This window comes from Dendrobates tinctorius, unplaced genomic scaffold, assembly GCF_039654945.1.
Source record: "Dendrobates tinctorius isolate UK_male_01 unplaced genomic scaffold, ASM3965494v1 ptg000073l, whole genome shotgun sequence".
Lineage (NCBI taxonomy): Eukaryota > Metazoa > Chordata > Amphibia > Anura > Dendrobatidae > Dendrobates > Dendrobates tinctorius.
In genome coordinates, this window is record NW_027361741.1 from 5,170,114 (window position 1) to 5,181,165 (window position 11,052).

Below are 11,052 nucleotides of genomic sequence, written 5' to 3' on the forward strand. Positions count from 1 at the left end.
GCAACGTGTCGTGGCCAAAGTCACCATCTAGATGGCTAGACATATAGGGGGAAGGGGACCAGGATGGCTACACATGCGGGGGAAGGTGCCCAGGATGGCTACACATGAGGCGGAAGGAGCCCAGGATGGCTACACATACGGGAGGCCAGAATGGATTTTTGGGGGGGGCAGGACAAGGGACCAGGATGCATATATGGAGCGGCCAGGGTGGATATATGGGGAGGGGCAGGATGGATATATATGAGGGGGCTAGAATGCATGCATATATGGGGGGGTCAGGATGGATATATGAGGGAGGGGCAGGACAAGGGACCAGGATGGATATATGGGGAGCCAGGATGCATATATATGGGGGGTCACAATGGATATATGAGGGAGAGGGCAGGACAAGGGACCAGGATGGATATATGGGGAGCCAGGATGCATATATATGGGGGGTCAGGATGGATATATGAGGGAGGGGCAGGACAAGAGACCAGGATGGATATATGGGGAGCCAAGATGCATATATATGGGGGGCCAAGATGGATTTATGAGGGAGAGGGCAGGACAAGGGACCAGGATGCATATATATGGAGGGTAGGATGGATATATGGGGAGGGCCCAGGATGGATACACATACGGAGGGAAGGGGGGGCCAGGATGGATACACATATGGGGAAAAGGGGACCATAATGGATATATTGGGAGCCAGGATGCATATATATGGGTGCCAAGATGGATTTATGGGGGAGGGGGGCAGGACAAGGGACTAGGATGCATATATATTGGAGGGCCCAGGATGGATATTTATGGGGGGGCAGGTTGCAGGGATGTGGGGCCAGGATAGATATATGGGCGAGCAGTACAAGAGACCAGGAAGCATATATATGGGGGGCAGGATGTGTGTATATATATATATTTATGGGGGAGCCATCACAAGGGACCGGGAAGGATATATGGGGGTCCAAGAGAGATATATGGTGGGGCAGGACAAGGGACATATGAGCGCCAGTATGTATAGCTGGGGAAGCAGGATGGATATTTGGGGGCCATGCTGGATAAGAGACATAGTAGGCCAGGCTGGAGCATATTATAAAATATAGGGGGCCAGGCTGGGTGAGATTATTAAATAAAGGGGACCAGGATGAGAGACTTAATTACTGTTTGAGGGACATGTTATATTAGTTTATGGTGACAAGTGGGGAACATAATATCTTTAGGGTCTAATTAGGGACATTATTACTACTGTAATATAATTTACCAATTAGGAAATGGTTTTCCATGGAGGTAATAAAAGGGAGGTCCTGTTACTGTGCAGGGCGGTACTATGTCACTTTTCTTCTTCATCTGACGTAGTGTAGAACAAAGTCAGGGAAAAAGTGTGGAACGTGCTCTGGAAGTGATCAGCTATTGATGACTGTGTTATTTTTTGCAGAGATGAGTCCTGGCTGGAAGAAGTGACTGTGGGCTCTCTGTGCTGGATGAAGAACTTCAACTACAGATGTCACTGGAGAGTCAGTGTATTACATGTACACGCACACTATATACTGTGTACAGAGCGCCTGTATATAATGTCACTGGTGATCCCTGTATTACCTGTACACTGACAATATATACAGAGCTCCTGTGTATAATATCACTGGTGACCACTGTATTACCTGTACACTGACACTATATACAGAGCTCCTGTGTATAATGTCACTGGTGGTAATAACGGTGTTGTTAATATTGTGGTTTGTATTCATAATCAGTATTGTAGTATTCGGTCACTATATGGTGGTATTTTGTGGTCTGGTCAAGGTGTGGCAGTATTTCTCCTTGTATGTGGTATTATTTGGTCCCTATATACTGGTAATATGTCATATTAATTGGTCACTATGTGGTGGTGGTCATATGTGGTCTGGTCAAGGTGTGGCAGTATTTGTCCTTTGTATGTTATATTATTCAGTCACTATGTGGTCTGGTCATGGTGTGGTTGTATTTCTCCCTGTATGTGGTGGTATTGGTGTTGGTATAGGGGATTGTGATTTGTATGGCGGTGATTTATTCTCTCTGATATTAATTAGGAAAAGATTTTTTATTTCCATTAGAGATTATATACTGTGTACACAGTGGCAGAGATGCACTTACAGGGGTTCTCCTGTGGAAAAAAGAAATCACTTCTCTACAGGATAAGTGATGACGTATTGATTGGTGGGGGTCTGACTACTTGGGCCCATTCAGCAAAATGTGGAACTTTTCATCCCCATTAGACTGGAGTGGCATGTACAACTCCGACCACTGATCCATTCATACCAAAAGTGGCTGCACTTGTTTTTTCTAGAAGCTACAAAGAGAATGAATGGAGCTTCGGTCAGACATCCCACCCGCCGCTCCATTGTAAAATGGGGATAAGTGTCTTATCAACGATAAAACTTCCTCGTTCTTCTAATCAGTGCAGTTTGTAATGTTGGACCTAAGCGATCACCTATCCTGTGGAGCCCATGGATAGGTGATAACTTGTTTTAATCAAAGAACCCCATTAATGTAAACTTTTGTAATTATACATTCCAGTTATGGGGGCGCACAATAGATGTGCAGGAGCCGCCTGTGTTTTACAGCCGATGCTCCACTATAATGGGGATAACAGATATTTGCATATAGCTGTAGGGTGGGCCCCTAGAGTCCATTCCCCTGGTGGGCCCCAGACACCCCAGTCCAACCCTGTATATGAGCTATATGGAGGATAAGGTGGAGCTGGAGATAATGTGTCTGATTTCAGTCAATGTAATCTATCAAAATGTGGACGTAAGGGGGTTTTATAATTTTATATTTGTTAAGTTTATTTTTGCTTCTATTCAGGCTTAGGTGATAAACAGGTTTAAATATGTTCTTTGCAACAATTCAATGCAATGTTTATAACTTGTAAAATGCAACTTCATTACAAAATCAAATAAAATAATAAAAATTATGTTTCAAAAAAAAAAAAAAAAAAGGGTTTTATGTTTGGCTTCTGTCACACACTATTATTTTTTTCAGGACGAGTTGAAGTTTTTTATAGCTCCATTTTCAGACCTTTTTTTATTGCTATCTATTCCAATTTTTGAGAGGCAGAATAAACAGAAAACAGCAATTCAGGATTTTTTTTTATGCCGTTCTGCATATGGAAAAATTGACTTTATTCTTCTGGTCAGCATGATTACACTGATAATCCAATTATATAGTTTTTTATGTGTTGGTGCTTTAATGCAACGTGCACATGATGCGTTTTCGCTGCTTTTTTTACACTTGTAAATTGTCCTAAAACATAATGGAATACTAAAGCAAATTAATGCAATGACAATCCTGTTGTCACGGCTGCTTCGCTCCCGCTCCCACATACTTACCTCCCCACTCCAGCACCGCAGCATCCTTACGCCCGAGGCTCGCGGCGTCTAGCTCCTGTGCTGGCTGGTCTGCGTCTTAACCCCCTCCTTGAGCTCCAGCGGTGCCCTGACCCGGAGGTACCGCCGGACCTATGGGGAACTACGAGTAGCAAGGTATATCAGGCCACCATCCTTTAGCGGAGGCGCCTGATCTTTGCGTTTTCACAGCGCATTAGGCCAGTCATACTTCGTGACTGCATTTACCTACTCTCCCCTGCTTGTGTCCCATCTGCCTTGCCTCCAGTGTCCCAGTCCTGTCTCCCGTGTCCTGCCTCCATGGTCCTCTCCTGCAGTCCTACTCCAGTCCTGTCTCCCATGTCCTGCCTCTGTGGTCCTCTCCTGCAGTCCTACTCTAGTCCTGTTTTCTGTGTCCTGCTCCGTCCTGCTATTCCGTGGTCCTCTCCGTCAGTCTTACTCCGGTCCTGTCTCCATGTCCAACTCCATCCTGCTGTTCCGTAGTCGTCTCCTGCGGTCCTATTCCAGTCCTGTTTCCGGTGTCCTGCTCCATCCTGGTATCCTGTGTCCTTTTTGTCTTGTGGAGGGGCTTTCCTGCTTCCCTAAGAGTGCCCCTTTTGGTACCGACTATCGTGGTACTAGAACCCCTGGGACTGCTCCTAATGATCCCTGTATAGGGGTCGGCTCCCCCTGGTTGCTCACCCAGGGGCCCTCGGTGCCACGATCCAGAGGGTCCACTCCAGGAGGCTTGCCTCGCCGAGCCGTAACACCTGCACTCACGTAAATTTCCGTCTGTATTTGCAGCGATTTATTTTCTGCATCATGTTAATTTTTTTTTGCATTTCTGCAGCGTTTCTTACTCATTGATTTCAATTGAGTCAGTCAAATCTGCAGCAAAAATGCAGGTGTAAAAAGGTTTGCATCTATGTTGTCTATTTACTGCTTATTTGCTGGCAAAAATGCTTAGAATTGTGAAAGGAAATTATGTCAGAAGGAGAAAGAGTGTGTGGGCGGAGATTATGTACGTGGGCGGAGATTATGTGCATGAGCGGAGAATATGTGTGTAAGCGGAGAATATGTGTGTGAGTGGAGAATATGTGTGTGGGCAGAGAATATATGCATGAGCGGAGAATATGTGTATCTGTCTGCGTGTTTCTGTCTGTCTGTGTCTGTGTGCATCTGTCTGTGTTTGTGTTTGTCTGTATCTGTGTGTGGCGTCATGTGATGGGACTATTACTCCCATCCGGCCCCGTCTTTTGTCACATATAACAGAGACAGCATGAGCCAATGATGGGAGAATAGTCTCATCATCCAGTGCCTGTGTTCAATTGTAAAAAAATCAAAACATTTACATTGTGAAGGGTTATTACTAAAATCAGAGCTTAAGTTTCACTTCTCCATTTCTTTGTAATGTTTCGTTTCTTAGTTTTGTTGTTGTAAGATAAATTTTTATAATTGGCATGGGCTGTCATGAAACCAGATTGTTCTCATCAGGTGCGAGGTGGGAATGTTAAACTCTGAAGAATATGCCATTATACTACTTTCTACGCTATCTAGGTACGGACATATATGTAGTTTCCGGTTTTCTTGCAATATTATTGGCTTATAAAGTGAAATGATGCTATTGGTACTTGAGAACCTTGCATAATTAAGCAAAAGATTATAAAAGATGTGACTAAAATAAAGGGGCTTAGTGATCTGCCTCGATCCTCCCGTACAGAGACCCCCGTCTCCGTGTGGTCATTTGAGTTGCTAGCAACACTGGAATAATTTGGAAATCACTTGCTCAACCGTGAAGGGTTAATTTAGCCCTCCCAAAATAGCTACCTCGACAGTGGTGAGCAACGTGGGGCCCCTGAATAGGGACGCCTCTGCCCCCGGAGGACAACAAGACAAAGGGCCCTCGGAGCGGACACAGGTGCTGGAAAATTGGGACTGATCACCCCCCCACAACCATGGTAAGTTGGCAGTTATACTGTTCAGACTGACCGCTGGTGTGGTTTTCCTGTGCTTGTTGCTGCAAAGAGGATCTGAGGTTTGTCCCCTGGTGGGGTGATTCATGGGTGGAATCATATAGAGGTGTAGTCCCGTTGGGGGCTCAGTGCTCGAACCGTACCTCATAAGGGACGGACACCCCGGATTGACCAGTGATTGTGACTCTCTTTATAGTCAAAATATCCTGAATTCCCGATCATTATTAGTAATTGGGCGTGGTCATGTGATCGAAGATGGGTAGGATACGTAACTCATATATATATAGAAAGATATATATTACCAGAGGTGTCTGGAGGGATAGTCTGAGATGCCCTCCTCCTTTCACTGAGTACCGCGAATTTTGGGCTTCCCAGAGGGGGTTGACCCTGTGGAACAAACGGAGATGGCTGCTCCAGTATTGTGCACAACTGAAGTAAGGATATTTAGCTCTAAAGGAGAGAATTATGTTTCTGTGGAAGAAAAAGGAAAGTTTGGAATTGTGTGAAGGATCAGATACTGTTAGTCTTATGATTCAAAGACGATGAAAGAAATGTGTCAGGAATGCAGGAAAAATATTTTCGATTCTGGGATTTCCTAAGGGCGGGAGGCTACAGCCTACGCTATGGGATGAAGAGTTAAAAGGTTGACTGATGATGGATTACTTAAAGGCGCTGAGGAATTCCGTGGCTTGGCACATGAATTGTATAATGAAGGTTATGTGGAAATTGAACAGCAAGTGAATTCTGATTGTTTCTGTTACTGTTATGTTGAAGAAGGAAAAATTGTCTATTATTATGGCAAAGACGGAATGTATTGTGGTTCAAGAAAGTGACTGTGCTGTGAGAATGTGATTGGTTACGAAGGAACTAAGATTGATATTAATGTGTCAGGGAAATAGTTAAAAGTGATGATTTGAAAGAAGAGGTCTCCCTGCTAGATGACAATTGTACAAGGAGACCGAGAGTCCCCACCCCCACCTCTGCTGACGGCACCTATTATCATTGCTAGTGGTTGAGTGTCCACCCCTTCCATTTACCAGCTACAGAGAGGAAAAAAAAAAAAAAAGGAGCAAACAGCAGCCTCCAGCCCCCACCGCTGCTGCGAGCACACAGTGTGCCCTTCAGCCCACACAGCAAACTCTTGCCCCCCCTTCCTCAGACTTCAGCTAGTGGGAATCTTGCTCCTCAGCCCCTCCCTGCTAATTCTCGTTACTGCTCAGTTCGTGATCTCTCCCACATGTCCTGTAAATTTACTAGGGGCAGATTAATTATCACAGTTCCGCTCCAGAATACAATTCCAAGATGATGGTCAGATGTTTTTTTTTGTTATAAAATCCCTATGTAGATGAAGACAGTGAGGAAATCTGTATTTTGCATGCCCTTCCTACAGTTATGATGGCCCTGATAGGCTCAGATCCACCCCCAATATTGCTTGAGGATCAATGACTCACCCCATACCTCTCAGAGATACTATCTAAAATCTGGTCAAAAGGGTCAAATGATATAGGGAAAATGCCTGTAGAACCAGTAAAAGTGTTTCTCAAACCTGGTGCCTAATCCTCATACTCTTTTGTCCCAAATACCCCAGGATGCTGCTTTGTTTACAGTTATTGATCTTACCAATGCCTTCTTTAGCATTCCGTTACACCCAGACTGCCAGTGTCTATTTGCATTCACTTATCAGGAACGACAGTTAACATGGACAGTTATGTCACAAGGGGCCCAAAACAGTCCCAACCAGGTTGCAAAAAATATGAGCAGGTGTCTTTTGCCATTGTTGCCACTGTTAGCCTCCTTAAAGCATCTGGCAGCACTGAACTGTCGGGTTTCGGCCTCGGGACTTCAGTTCTGCCTTGGTCAAGTGATATTCTTGGGTCACTGTCTCCTTCAGGGTGCCAGACACCTCGCAGAAGAATAATAGCTGTCAGCTCCCTTCCTTTCCCAAAAGATGAAACTGAACTCCAGCGTTTTCTTGGACTATGCACTTATTTTTGTCAGTGGATACCGGATGCATCCCGCACAATGCAACCCCTTTACAACGCCTTGAAAGACGTATAATGAACTATAAGGAAAGATGGCAGTGATGAGGATTACCTCCAACATGATTGTTCCCAACTTCTGATAGAAGAAACAACTACACCACCAAATGTCAGTGAGAATCCACTCCCAAATCCTGATCTGGTGTTATACACGGATGGTTCAAGATATGCTGATGAGTTTGGTAGATTCCACCCGGGATATGCTGTTACCACAGAGGACACTGTAGTGCACGCAGCTGCACTCCCGCCCTCACAGTCAGCACAAGAAGCAGAACTCCAGGCTCTGTCTACTGCATGTACTTTGGCCAAGAACAGACGGGCTAATATATACACGGACTCACAGTATGCATTTGGTATTGCTCACGATTTTGGGGTTCTATGGGCCAATCGAGGGTTTATTACTACTGTCGGGACCCCAGTGAAAAATGCTGAAGCTGTTAAAACCCTCATGGACTCGATCAAATTACCTACTCAGGTGGCCATTATCAAAGTTAAGGCGCACGGTCCTAGGAACAGTTCACAGACTGTTGGCAACATATTTGCGGATATGCAAGCAAAAGCCGCCGCTCTCTTACCCGTTGAACCAACCATACCAACTATGGTGACCACACGCTCTCAACGTAAACAGTTACAAGAAGCACTGACCCTACAAGAACCTGATGATCTACAACAGACTGAAGTTTTCTGTCGGACCCTGCAAGACCGCTTAATGACAATGCAGAGAATGTCTCCAAAGGAAGAGGTGAAGCAATGGAAGACTGATAAGGCACGTATGGATAATGGTCTCTGCAAAAAGGAGCGACTTGTGTGTCTCCCTAAGCGGATGTACCCTGCTATTGCCATATGGGCACATGGACCTATATATCGAGGAAAGAATCAGGCCCTCGCACTGGTGCAAAAATTCTACTGGGCCCCGGTTCTCCAGTTGGAAGCATTCCCTGTTACCAACATGACTGCAAAAACTACAGCGAAGAAACTGGTGATGGAAGTCATATGCAGATATGGGGTTCTAGAAGTTGTTGAAAGTGATCAAGGTCCGGCCTTTTCTTCTCATGTGTACCAAGAAGTTCTGACAATGCTTGGATCCACTGTAGCCCTCCATACTCCGTACCACCCACAATCCAGTGGGAAAGTTGAGAGGCTGAATGGCACACTGAGTGGACAATTGACCAAAAATGATGCAGAAGACTACGGCTCCATGGCCAGAGCTCCTACCCACTGTACTATACCACATTCGTACTACCCCTATTGTAAAATTTGGCCTGTCCCCATATGATATATTGTTTGGTGTTAGGCCCCCAGTTGCAAATTTTCAGCCTCAGCAGTTATCAGAAGAGACTGACCGTGTTGTTCAATGTTATTCTGCTTAGTAAAAATCTTGCTAACACCTATGTTCTAGTTTTCTTTTCTTTTCCAGATTCAGCAGAAACCGACACCTTCTATAACCTGAAGCCTGGTGATTTGGTAGTCGTGGAGAGGCATGTCAGGAAGCACGGACTAGAACCCTTGTATGACGGTCCCTATCAAGTTCTCCTCATCACCCAACAAGCCAATAGCAAATGAAGGGACATAATGTTTTGGTTTTTCGCATTTTCCATATTATTATTATTGGTAGAAGTTAAAGTTAAAGTTACAAGATATTCAAAGACTCAGAGATCAATACGATAAAGACAATGATTGTAATAAGGACAGTTGATGGTCAGACACCTCCTTTCTCAATCCAGCCAATTGATTTAAGGGAATTGGGGGCTGGGTAGCTGGGATCTTACAAAGCTTGTTGCACATTGCTGCCTGTATCCTTGTTGTATATGTGATACTAAAACTTGTTCTTTGGTGTATTTCTGTATGTATTAGGAAATTCTGCACTAAGACAGCTAATGATGATACCAAAGGTGTCGTTGCCCCTGCTCTTCTCTGCACCGATCTCAAAAGGCTACTTGATGAAGATGTTGAAGCCAAGCACATGGCTACCTACAAAAGATCTCCACCACCGTCATCAAAAATTGTTATTCGTGAACTGCAGTATACAGGGGGGACGGGTGCGCCGCGACAGCCATGACTGGTAACATGGCATCAGTCATGTGAAGACCAGTACCCCTCAAGCTGTTAGCTTGGGATAGCACCTCTGATGCTGCATATGTGTTATCAAAATTTATCTAGGGGGGAATGTGAAGGGTTAATACTAAAATCAGAGCTTAAGTTTCACTTCTCCATTTCTTTGTAATGTTTCGTTTCTTAGTTTTGTTGTTGTAAGATAAATTTTTATAATTGGCATGGGCTGTCATGAAACCAGATTGTTCTCATCAGGTGCAAAGATAAGGGAGGTGAGAATGTTAAACTCTGAAGAATATGCCATTATACTACTTTCTACGCTATCTAGGTACGGACATATATGTAGTTTCCGGTTTTCTTGCAATATTATTGGCTTATAAAGTGAAATGATGCTATTGGTACTTGAGAACCTTGCATAATTAAGCAAAAGATTATAAAAGATGTGACTAAAATAAAGGGGCTTAGTGATCTGCCTCGATCCTCCCGTACAGAGACCCCCGTCTCCGTGTGGTCATTTGAGTTGCTAGCAACACTGGAATAATTTGGAAATCACTGGCTCAACCGTGAAGGGTTAATTTAGCCCTCCCAAAATAGCTACCTCGACAACATCATCACAAATGTATTCACATACAATATACATACTCACCGAACACCTAATCCCTGACACTCGCGTCTCCAGCAAACAATAAAAAATAATAAACTAACATATACTCCCTGTCCACCAGAGTCCATTTAATACAGAGTGTCCCACGTCAATCTCACCTGGCCACCGGCAATACACTGACAGGAGGTAATCACTCCTGCAGTGTATCTGCCATGAGAGTTCACCGGAGTTCATCAGCTGATCAGCTGTGGTGCGCTCACTTGCGGCACCACTGCGTGAGAAAATTCTCACGCAGCGGTGCCGTAAGTGAGCGCACCGGAGCTGATGAACTCCGGTGAACTCTCATGGTAGCATAGTGAAAAATAAACAAATAATGCGTTTCACACAGATTTCTGACAGTAGCTGTTTTGTTACAGCATATGTAGGTTAATTATGTTAATGCCCAGGAAGAAGAAAGTGGATAGGCACTCACCGTCCTATACAAAACAATCCTTTATTGTGGAAACATAACAACCACAGCAGGCGGATAAAACAGTGGAACTAGTGTCAGATGACGATCATTTTGAGCTACATTGTGCTTCTACAGGTTGGTTCAACAGCTGTGCCTATGCTCTGATTTCCTTCTATGGTATGTAATTATGTTAATGATACTACACAGGTTTTGTGACTGTGTGTGCGCATGTATGTGTCTTTAACTCCTTATGTACCGTTTTATTAATGAGGGTATCTGGCTGGCACCTGTTCATTACTAAACCTTGGGCTTGGCACTATATACTGTATATATATATATATATATATATATATATATATATATATATATACAGTGGGGGAAAAAAGTATTTAGTCAGCCACCCATTGTGCAAGTTCTCCCACTTAAAAAGATGAGAGAAGCCTGAAATTGACATCATAGGTAGACCACAACTGTGAGAGTCAAAATGGGAAAACAAATCCAGAAAACCACCTTGTTGGATTTGGCGAGATTTAATTTGCAAATTATGGTGGAAAATAAGTATTTGGTCACCTAAAAATATGCAAGATTTCTG

General features: G+C 44.1%; 1 long non-coding RNA gene across 1 annotated transcript; it reads left to right on the forward strand.

Moving 5' to 3' along the window:
- The first annotated feature begins 1,416 nt into the window (after positions 1–1,416).
- Positions 1,417–9,899, forward strand: LOC141096155 (uncharacterized). The gene is made up of 2 exons (XR_012233602.1): positions 1,417–1,496; positions 8,771–9,899. It is a non-coding gene; the product is annotated as an uncharacterized lncRNA (long non-coding RNA).
- The last annotated feature ends 1,153 nt before the right edge of the window (positions 9,900–11,052 follow it).